Raw genomic sequence first — 12314 nt, 5'->3', positions numbered from 1 at the left:
TAAACAGAATTGGGGAGAGTGGGCATCCCTGTCTGACTCCAGACAAGACATTAAAAGCAGGCCCCACATGCCCATTTACTAAAATCTGACTTGTCACCCCATGATAAAAACTCATAATAACAGATAATAACTTTTCTGGAATACCTAAGTGTTTCAAAGCAATGAACATAAAATCATGTGCAACCTTATCATAAGCCTTTTCAAAATCTATGGACTCAACAAACAGTGCATTCTTGTTAAAGTTACTGTAATAAATAGAGTCTCTTAAAAGCAATAAATTATCTGTTATTTTTCTTTTCGGTACTGCACAAACTTGGTATTCTCCCACAAGGTGGTCCACTACATCACTCAGTCTATTAGCCACAATCTTAGCAATTATCTTGTAGTCACAATTTAATAAAGTTATAGGTCTCCAATTTTTAAGATCTCTGCCATCACCTTTTTTATGAATTAATGTTATGACCCCTTTCTTCATAGATTCGGCTAAAACACCTGAGTTAAAAACATATTGCACCACCCGTGTAAACTCTTTACTTAAAATATTCCAGAACGCGGAATAAAACTCAGCGGGGAGACCATCACAGCCTGGTGTCTTCCCTTTGGCCATCTTATCCAGGGCCTGCTTGATCTCCCCTTCACTAACATCATCAATTAAAAAATCTACTTTTTCAACAGGAACATTATTCTCCAAAATATTACAATAATCATTCATCTCCGTCTCACTGGCTCTGCTCTTATTACTAAAGAGTGTCTCATAAAATCTGCCAATCTCCTTCACCATCTCCTCTCCAAAAACTTCCCCCGTAGGGGTAAAAACAGATTTAAAAACACCTTTAGCATTAAAACATTTTTTAAAGAAATACCGTGTACACTGCTCATTTTCTTCTAGGTGCTGCACTTTAGACTTATATACAATATTCCTTCCCTTTTCCAACAACCTTTTTTTCATCTCCCCCTTCACCTTAACAATCTCATCCTCCACCTCCACACCAACACGTTTAAACTTATAGAGAGTCTCTAACCGGGATACAAGCCTTTCATCACTCCTCCTCTTCTCTTGTGCTCTCTTTATGCAAAACATCTTAAAGAAATTAGAAAACTCTCCTTTAGCCCATTCCCACCACACTAAGACATTACTAAAATCAGGTTGTTTAGAAACACAGGATAAAAACACATGATTAAAACCAGCCATTACTTCCTCATCTTCCAATAGACTTACATTTAATTTCCAGAGCCCCCTCCCAAAATGAAGGGACTCTGTGACACTTATCTCAGCCGACACCATCTTGTGGTCTGAGAAAGTTGACATCATTTGATTGCACCGGACCACCTTAATCCCATCAGAGACCAGGATGTAATCGATCCGGGATTTACAGCGGCCACTATCTGATATGTACGTATATCTTTCATCAGTGCTAACCATCAGTCCAACATCAGTAAAATGCAAGTCTTGAATAATTTGATTTAAAACATTGGAAGTAATATCAGTTCTAACCTCAGCAGAGCTCTCACGATCATTGACGGATCTAATGCAGTTAAAATCGCCAACAATAATAGTATCTTCACGACCAGGGATAAAAAACTTAAGGGACTCTAAAAAAGACAAACGTGCTTGTTTTTCTGCTGGAGCATACACATTAAAAATTCTCATCCTCTGACCCAAAACCTCAAAAATTAAAACCATACAACGACCAGGTACTAAAATTTGGCAATTTAAAACTTTAATGTCCCTGTTTCGCAATAAAATCCCCACACCTTCATTTTTATTTTCTGCACATGTGGACCAGAAGGACTGCCCACACTTCCACTCATTTGCATAAGGTGCTGACTTTATTGCACACTCCTGTAAACATATCACATCACTTCTAACATTCTCAAGAATATCAAAAATTGCAGCTCTCCTAATTTCAGACTCAATACTTCTTACATTAATAGTTGTTACAACCAAAGTCATAATAACTAGGAAAAGAAAACCAAATGCTTTAAAATCCATCTTAACTCAGAAATTAACATTTTGGCCTTCAACTTTCCTATGTAAACTTGCAAAACAATCAGGCGACCCTATGTTAGAGTCCCTGTCTATTTCATTATCACTACCAAGAACAAGGGATTCCTGATCCTCAGACCAGCTCCCTGTCTTACACCTTTTATTCACAACCTGCACATCCTCATCTTCCTCCTCCTCTTCTTCCTTACTGCGAGAAACTCTCTGACCAGGTGTTAGAGATCTCTGAGATGACCCAACAACTTCCATTCCCTCCTCCTCCCCCACAATTGGGTTTGGACATTCAATATCATCCATAGCCTCTTCACTAGAAAGAACATCACCATACACTGTCTCAATTTTCTCCACCACTTTCACTTTTTTTGCTTTTTTCTTTTTCACCAAGGTAAATTCACCTCCCACACCTGTCTCCTCACCAGTCACAGCAGTGGAAACACCCTCCTCCCCTGACCTCTCCTGAGTGCTAATGTGCTCCACTATCACAGAACTTTCCTCAGCCACCTGTGCCACATTAACACTCACACTCACACTCTCACCAACTCCAGGAACAAACCTCCCTCCCCCTTTTTCTCTTTGTTCTCCTCTATTCCCAGCTGCATCAGCATAACTTCTTTTCTTTTTATACCACATATCACAGCCTCTTGCCAAATGTTCCTCACTTCCACAGATATCACATGTCTTCTTCTCTGTACAGATACTTGCTTCATGACCAGTTTTCCCACAATTTCTGCAACATTCTCCTTTCTCAGGGCAATAATCCTGCACATGGCCATAGGCATGGCACTTTCTACAATATTGCAACTGGCCTTCATAAAAGCAGAAACCTCTCTCTCCTCCGATAGAAAACACCTGTGGTATGCTCTTCCTTCCATCTTGCATTCCTTCATCTTTTTTAAATTTTACAATAAACTTTCTCTTACAATTAAAGTACCCAAACTTGTTCTTAAGTCTTCCTATAAATTTCACTTCCTCGCAATACCGGAACAAAAAGTTTGTAACCATTTCATCAGAAACCTTAGGATTATACATGTGGACAATTACTACCTTTGTTGTATTCATAAATAACGGTTCCACTTTAATCTTCTTCATTATAGCAGGCTCACTTTTCCTCTTCATTTCTTCAAGATCCATATAGACTCTCTGGCAAATCTCAGAACCACAAAAAGTAATATCATAAATTCCTTGCCTAGGAAAATCCTGTATAGCCAATACATTCCATACCTGTAGGTAATCAAGCTTGCGAAGAATCTCCAAAACGATTTGGTCAAGTCCGATCGTCCCCCGGTGCTCGCCAGGAACGTAGATCCGCACCGTGTCCTCAAGTCCACGCGCCTTCTCGCTCATTTTTGCAGGTAAAACCCACGATCGCAGCTCAGCAACAATCCAGGGCCCCCCGTAAAGAGGGCCCCGATCACCACTCCTTTCAACCCAAACCACGCACAGAAATCCACACGTGATCTTAGCCAAAAGGCCGAGAAGCGATAACCGTGAAAGGGGCGGGCCCAACAAGGTGCCCTTCATGGGCACTATCACTGCTTGCTGTCAGGGAGGCTGCCAGACAATTTTCCATGCACACTCTGGGCTGGGGGGCAGTCAACCACCAGTACACACAGCAGAACCTAAACCCATACCATTATTGCTAAGCAGCAAGACAGGGGCCCATTGCACTCCCACGGGGCCTTTTTAAATGCAATCCATAACCCGGATTTGCCAGGAACCCTTCTTACTCCTCCTACTTGCATGTGACACTGGGCTTAGGATCTGCATAGGAAACACACACACAAGCACACACCTACCTTTGTTGCCTGCAGATGCCTCCTTGGCTGTCCCCAAACGGTATCAAACCAACACCCACGGGAAGCTGTAAGCATAGAGGACATGCCTGCACCCCATTGGACTTACCTGTGTGGGTTAAATCCGGGTTATTTGACAACCTATGGCGGTGATGGTTCTGCTCAGGCAGAGCAGTGCTGATGCTCCTCATAAAGCTGTCGCTGCTGTGAAGGTTCTAGGTGACATCACAAATCCCTTTGGTTACATACACAACAAAGCTGGGTTGTTGTTGTTTACACTCTGCAAGGCCTGTGGAAGTGAGTGACATCATAGCACTGTAGTTCTGAGGGTTCAAGATGGATGCAACAATCTCCTGTTGCTTCTATGAAGGCCGTAATAGACGACATCACCAAACAGCTCCATAGTCACATACACAGCAAAGGAGAGATGTTGTTTACACCTAGTGATGTCAGTGGTATTGAGTGACATCACAGCACAGTGCTAAGGCTCCTGGGCCTGGACACAGCAGCGGCTGCAATATCTCAACGGAGAATACGTTTATATCTATGTGTGTGTGTGCGCATATATATATATATATATATATATATATATATATATATATATATTTCTCCGCCGAAATCACTTTTAAACCCATTTCCACCTTTTTTTCCCTTCTCTTCCTCTTACTTTTTTTTCACGTTTTTTTACGTTTTTCTCCTTTTCGCCTCTTTTCTGGGCGTATTATTCTTCTTTTTCTTCTTTTTTTTCGTCTAATGCATACCCCATCAGTGCAGCAATGCTTATTCAATACCGCCAGCAGATGGAGACACTGGGGGATAATTTTCTAAGGATTTATACTGATTTTTCCTGTCTGAATTTGTCGCACAGAAAGTTGCAGGCCAAATATGTGTGACATTTCTGCGACTTTAGCTTCTAGAGCATTTTTACAACATTATACATAGGTGCTGAATACATAAAAGCGACTGTTCAGCGACAGACAAGTCGCATCGGCTGAAAGTAGGCCAGAATGTCAGTCCATGTTGGAGCAGGTTTAGATACAGTCTAAAGCATAGATCTCAAAGTCTGTGCACAGAATTTAGCAAGGGCCTCGCACCTTCTGATGCATCAGGTAGGTGCACAATAGCATAGCCTAACCCTCTGTACTTTGGTCTATATTGATGCGGGACATAGACAGCCAGCTGATGACCAATCCATTAGTGCAATGGATGGCTGGAAGCATTTGTCTTTGCCTTTGCAATACCACAGAAGCAATGCATGGTCAATGTACAGCAATGACACACCTGTGTGAACAGCCAGGAGACCCCCCCCCCCCCCCCCATGTTATGTTACATAGTTACATAGTTAGTACGGTCGAAAAAAGACATATGTCCATCACGTTCAACCAGGGAATTAAGGGGTAGGGGTGTGGCGCGATATTGGGGAAGGGATGAGATTTTATATTTCTTCATAAGCATTAATCTTATTTTGTCAATTAGGAACATTCAGCACCCACCCGCTATCAAGGCAGCTGCCTATCATGTCATGCCCTACCTGCACAGGTGTGCTGGCTACTCAAATGATCCAATTAAGGAGGCCATTTAGTCAGCAGCAGCAGAAGTCCTGTGCCTGGACGCTCCAACAGGGGCCAGACACAAGCAGAAGCAGAAGCAGCAGAAGCAGCAGCAGCACCACCTTTTGTTTTTTGGCTGCAGCAGCAGCAAGGCCCACAGGGCTGGCTAGCTGGCTAGCCAGCAAGCAGGTAGCAATGAAAGTAGGAATCTTTCTTTTTAACCCTGTAAGGGGGTGGTGCACTGTACCCGAAGATACTGCCATATCGGGTCAATGCATAGGGCGACGGAAGCAAGCTTCGAAATCGGCCCCCGTTCTCAAAAATCCATTTAATATATGGTCCCCAGATAGGGGACGTATCAGATATTAAACTGATAAGAACAGATTTTTTTTTTTTTTTACATTTTTATTGAAAAAACTCAAAAACTTAAATACATCACAAGAAAATTTTTACAATACTTCAAATACTGTTTTCCATAAATGTAAATTCCACATAGCTAATGCTTTTTTCTGCCCAAATCTCTTTTTATCAATTAAATAGTACAAGTAAACTTCACTGTATATCATCTTCAAACATTCTTTTTCACAAATAAAATCTCTTTTGAAGACAAGGATATTACGAACTTTCCATAATACATTTTTTGTACAGTTGATAAAAATCCACAAAATTCTCTCTTTTTCTTTCGTAACTCCATCACTTTTGCCATATAAAACAACTTCATGATTTAAAACTTTTAGACCTGTTAGGAATTTCAATAAAGAACCAATTAGTCTAAAAACCTTTTGTGCAAAATAACAATTCCAGAAAAGGTGCAAAACAGTTTCATCTATATTGCAATTTTCCCGGGGACAGACACATACAGCATTTAGACCTCTTCTATATTGGAAAAATCTTACCGGAAGACACTCATGGATAATCATCCATGCTAAATCCTTGTGCTCATTAAAAAGATATGGCTCGTTTACCTTTTTCCATATTTGTACACACCTATTATAAGAAAAATTAGAGACCATACATATTTCTTCTTGCAAATTTAACTGTACTTCTATCTTGCGAGCATCCCTCAAGGTTAACAAGTCAAAGTCTTTAAGGTTATACATACGTATAATTTTTTCTAAGATGGCATAATGTTTAGGCGGAGTTAAAAGTACAGGAGAAGATAATGATAAAAACACCCATTTTCTTCTTCTAAAAATATGTCCCGCAGAGTACTTTAAAAAACAGGACCATACACTTTTCATAAAAAGTCCCCTAAAACACCAACTAAAAAACCTTAAGTATAAAAATTTTCTAATACAGGGAACCTGTTTTCCTCCATTTTTTTGTGACTTATACATAATATCTCTTTTTAATTTTTCTGCTTTAGAACTCCATAGAAACTCAAAGAGAATCCTCTGAAGTTGCCTAGACATAAGTTCATTAGGAGGATAAATCATATTTAAATAGAGCATAATGGGTATTAGCATAGCCTTAATCACCAAAATTTTACCTTCTAAAGATAATTTCCTAAGGGACCAAAAGTCTACTTTCTTCTTTACCTTTTCTTTTACCATTAGCCAACTTTCCTCACCATTGTTATTTTTATCAAAGATGACTCCAAGGATTTTTATTTTTTCTGACTGTAATTTTAGGTTTGGTATTTGCACGTTTTCCCATTTACCTATATAAAAACAGTCACATTTAGATAAATTAAGTTTAAAAGCAGAAGCTTTACAAAAGAAATCAGTAACATCAACAACTCTTTGTAAAGAGAAGGAACTTTCACAAAAAACATTAATATCATCCATATAGCCACACACTTTAAGGGTGGCATTATTACCTCCAGGAACTGGCACTCCTTTTATTATTTTATCATTCCTTATTAAGTTTAACAGAGGTTCTATTGCACATATAAACAGTATAGGAGACAGAGGGCAGCCTTGCTTTACCCCTGATGATAAATTAATAAAATCTGTAAGGAAACCATTTATTAAAATCCTGCTAAAAGAACCTTTATATAAGAGTGCAATTTGCTTAATAAGTATGTTAGGAAAACCCATGCGTTGTAAAACCATCCATAAAAAACAATGTGATACTCTATCGAAAGCTTTATGAAAATCTAGAGATAGAATGGCTATATTTTGATTCCGCTCTTGCTGATACCATATGACGTCCCTAATAGCATTTAAAGGTTCAGCTACACTCCTTCCTGGGACACCACATACCTGATCCACATGGATGACCTTGTGCAAAAATGGCTTCATTCTGTTAACAAAAATTTTTGACATAATCTTATAATCAACATTAAGAAGCGTAATTGGTCTCCAATTTTCTAAGCTGTTCCTATCCCCCTTTTTGGGGATCAGAGACACTATACCACTCCTCCAAGATAAAGGTAGAACATCAGAATTAAAAGCCTCCTTAAAAATATTAAGCAAATCATCTTTAAAAATTTCCCAAAAGGTTTTATAAAACTCTACAGGAAGTCCATCAGAACCTGGTGTTTTACCTGTGGATAAACTTTTAGCAGCAATTTCTAATTCTTGGCATCTTACTTCTGTGCAAAGTGCATCTTGGTCCTCCTTACTTAAACCACAATCTAAAGTGCTTAGGAGAAAATTAGCAGCAGATATATCAATGGGTTTCTCATTAAACAGATCTTGATAAAAGGATTTAGCTTTGGATAACATTCCTACATTAGTAGTTTCATCCTCAATGTTAATCATTAACTTTTTTGTTTCCATTACCTTTTTAAAAAAGAATCTTGTACACTTTTCATCCTTCTCTTTACATTCAACTTTGGAGTTAAAAATTATTTCTTTCCCTTTGTTAGTTATAGCCTTCTGAATATCACTTTTAACACTTAAAATCAGATCGTCTACATATACACCCAGCTCTTTGAGTTGATAATAGGTTTGTAGTTTTGTGTTAAGATCTCTATACCATTTCAATTTCTCTTTTGTTTTTTTAACACCCATCTTAATAAAATACTCTTTAAATTTTACCTTGCAGAATTCCCACCATGCTAAAAGACAATTAAAATTAGTCCTTGAGTTCTGCAATTTTTTAAAAAGATAGATAAAATTACATTTAATTTCTTCATCTTCAAGCAAAGAGACATTCAGACGCCAGACTCCTTTGGCTCTGCAAACCCCATCAAACTTACATGTAGCAGATAAAATCTTATGATCTGAAAAAAAGGTAGAAGTCAATTGCATATTCCCATAAAATGCAAATCCAGAAGCAAAAATATAATCAATCCTTGACATATAAAGGCTATTCCCCCAGGTATACCCAGGGTCATTAGGGAAAGAGGTTCTCCACAAATCTTTTAAATTAAAATCAACTATAAAATCCTTTAGTTGTTTTTCAGTCTTATCTTTCCTTTGTTCAGATCCTCCAGCCCGCTCCTCTCCTGCCATTATACAATTAAAATCACCAGCGATGATAAGCGGGGATGAACCCGGTAAATAAAACTGAATTTTCTCTAATAAATCAGATCTTTCATCCTTATCTGGAGAGGCATATACATTTAAAAGTCTCATATTCATGTCATTATAAATAATATGAACGAGCAGGGCTCTACCGGGTACAATGTCTGTGAAGGAGGTAACTTTATACTCACTGCTCTTGAACAGTATGCCAACACCAGTCACTTTCCTCTCATTATCCCCTGACCACACAGACGGGCCAAGAGTCCATTCAGATCTCAAAGATGAATAATTGATATCATAATCAATGGCACATTCCTGTAAAAATAAAATGTCTGTAGGCAAAGAAGACAAGAAAGAAAATAAAGCAGCCCTCCTCTCTGGGCTCTTCAAACTCCTCACATTGAAGGAGGAGATAGTAACACTTGGTAGCTCCTGGGTCATTCATTATCCTCAGACAAAGAACCCCAATCTGTAGGTGGTGACACAAATTCCTCAATATTAACAGGGTCGGATGCTGTTATAACCTTTTGGCAGACAATCTCCACGTTCCCCTCGTCCGCACTAACTCGACCACTCCTTTTGATGTTAAGGCCCTTTTCCTCTTTCCGGTCTCTGCTTTTCCTCTTTCGCCGTTCTTCTACATCCATCTCCTCTGTATCCCTTCTGGGCAGTCCAGGACCTTCAACTTCCATGAGAAGAGAACCCCTCACTTCTGTCTCAGGTCCCACGACCTTCCCCGGGGACACAATGCTTTTGGAGACATGAGCCACAGCAGGTATCACAGGAATTCCGGTAGCAGAAGACTCAGGCATCACTTTCAGGGTGTGGGTCTTAGGCACAGGCACAGCATCCATGGAGCTCTTCCTCATCGAGGGACCAGCCGACGTAGCCACAATATTGGCCCAGGAGCGTTGAGGACAATCCTTAAAAGCGTGTCCTTTCTGCTTACACACATTACACAGAATCTCATTTTGACAGTCCAAAGTGGTGTGGCCTTTTTGGCCACATCTTTTGCAAATAACCACTTCCTCTTTGCAAGATTCTTGTGTATGACCATATTCATGGCATTTCCTGCAATAATACGGCATCCCAGGGTAGAATAAATAGCCACGTTTACGCCCAATTAAAAAATTTGCAGGTGGGCGACACAGACCTCCAATTCCTCTCACATCTTCTCTGAACTTAACAGCAAACTTATGCTTTCCAGTCCAAAAGTCCATTGCATTCATTATTTTATGAGAGTATTTGACTTCCGCACAATATTGGTTTAAAAATAAGACAATGTCTCTTATATCCACGTATGGATCGTGCATAGTAACCACCAGTGGAACATCGCCATTAGAATATAGAGCAATGAAAACAAGTCCTTTCATATCCTCCTCATTGGCAAGCTCCCGAACTTTCTCAAACATATGGTCACATGCAGATGCGGAAGTCAAGGTAAGAATGAAAAGTCCTTTACCTGGGTCTTTTAGGCAAAACACATCTTCTCTCTGAATGTGCAATAAATCCAGCATAATTCTCTTGACAAAAAATTCCAAAGTCATCTTCTCCTTTTTCTCCTCATCCACTTCAATACGGAAGGTGTTCTTAATCCGAGTTTCAGTATGCGCAGCAAACCTAAGGGTCGCCATGGGGGATCGCCTTCCCGTTCTTTGTAAGTCCTCCTCCTATAGCAGCATGAGGCTTAAGACGGCTAAAAAACCGCCGATGCCTCAAGGCCGAAGGTTCGACGAACTCAGAGCCCCTTGACAAGATACAAGATCTTAGCCAAAAGGCCGAGAAGCGATAACCGTGAAAGGGGCGGGCCCAACAAGGTCCCCTTCATGGGCACTATCACTGCTTGCTGTCAGGGAGGCTGCCAGACAATTTTCCATGCACACTCTGGGCTGGGGGGCAGTCAACCACCAGTACACACAGCAGAACCTAAACCCATACCATTATTGCTAAGCAGCAAGACAGGGGCCCATTGCACTCCCACGGGGCCTTTTTAAATGCAATCCATAACCCGGATTTGCCAGGAACCCTTCTTACTCCTCCTACTTGCATGTGACACTGGGCTTAGGATCTGCATAGGAAACACACACACAAGCACACACCTACCTTTGTTGCCTGCAGATGCCTCCTTGGCTGTCCCCAAACGGTATCAAACCAACACCCACGGGAAGCTGTAAGCATAGAGGACATGCCTGCACCCCATTGGACTTACCTGTGTGGGTTAAATCCGGGTTATTTGACAACCTATGGCGGTGATGGTTCTGCTCAGGCAGAGCAGTGCTGATGCTCCTCATAAAGCTGTCGCTGCTGTGAAGGTTCTAGGTGACATCACAAATCCCTTTGGTTACATACACAACAAAGCTGGGTTGTTGTTGTTTACACTCTGCAAGGCCTGTGGAAGTGAGTGACATCATAGCACTGTAGTTCTGAGGGTTCAAGATGGATGCAACAATCTCCTGTTGCTTCTATGAAGGCCGTAATAGACGACATCACCAAACAGCTCCATAGTCACATACACAGCAAAGGAGAGATGTTGTTTACACCTAGTGATGTCAGTGGTATTGAGTGACATCACAGCACAGTGCTAAGGCTCCTGGGCCTGGACACAGCAGCGGCTGCAATATCTCAACGGAGAATACGTTTATATCTATGTGTGTGTGTGCGCATATGTATATATATATATATATATATATATATATATATATATATATATATTTCTCCGCCGAAATCACTTTTAAACCCATTTCCACCTTTTTTTCCCTTCTCTTCCTCTTACTTTTTTTTCACGTTTTTTTACGTTTTTCTCCTTTTCGCCTCTTTTCTGGGCGTATTATTCTTCTTTTTCTTCTTTTTTTTCGTCTAATGCATACCCCATCAGTGCAGCAATGCTTATTCAATACCGCCAGCAGATGGAGACACTGGGGGATAATTTTCTAAGGATTTATACTGATTTTTCCTGTCTGAATTTGTCGCACAGAAAGTTGCAGGCCAAATATGTGTGACATTTCTGCGACTTTAGCTTCTAGAGCATTTTTACAACATTATACATAGGTGCTGAATACATAAAAAGCGACTGTTCAGCGACAGACAAGTCGCATCGGCTGAAAGTAGGCCAGAATGTCAGTCCATGTTGGAGCAGGTTTAGATACAGTCTAAAGCATAGATCTCAAAGTCTGTGCACAGAATTTAGCAAGGGCCTCGCACCTTCTGATGCATCAGGTAGGTGCACAATAGCATAGCCTAACCCTCTGTACTTTGGTCTATATTGATGCGGGACATAGACAGCCAGCTGATGACCAATCCATTAGTGCAATGGATGGCTGGAAGCATTTGTCTTTGCCTTTGCAATACCACAGAAGCAATGCATGGTCAATGTACAGCAATGACACACCTGTGTGAACAGCCAGGAGACCCCCCCCCCCCCCCCCCCCCATGTTATGTTACATAGTTACATAGTTAGTACGGTCGAAAAAAGACATATGTCCATCACGTTCAACCAGGGAATTAAGGGGTAGGGGTGTGGCGCGATATTGGGGAAGGGATGAGATTTTATATT

General features: G+C 40.5%; 1 non-coding gene across 1 annotated transcript; it reads right to left on the bottom strand.

Moving 5' to 3' along the window:
- Nucleotides 1–5579: 5579 nt before the first annotated feature.
- On the bottom strand, nucleotides 5580–5769 carry LOC130312277 (U2 spliceosomal RNA). The gene has a single exon (XR_008860409.1). It is a non-coding gene; the product is annotated as a U2 spliceosomal RNA (small nuclear RNA).
- Nucleotides 5770–12314: the final 6545 nt, after the last annotated feature.

The sequence above is a fragment of the Hyla sarda genome, unplaced genomic scaffold, assembly GCF_029499605.1.
Source record: "Hyla sarda isolate aHylSar1 unplaced genomic scaffold, aHylSar1.hap1 scaffold_1711, whole genome shotgun sequence".
NCBI classification, from domain to species: domain Eukaryota; kingdom Metazoa; phylum Chordata; class Amphibia; order Anura; family Hylidae; genus Hyla; species Hyla sarda.
This window is presented reverse-complemented; position numbering and strand designations above follow the sequence as displayed.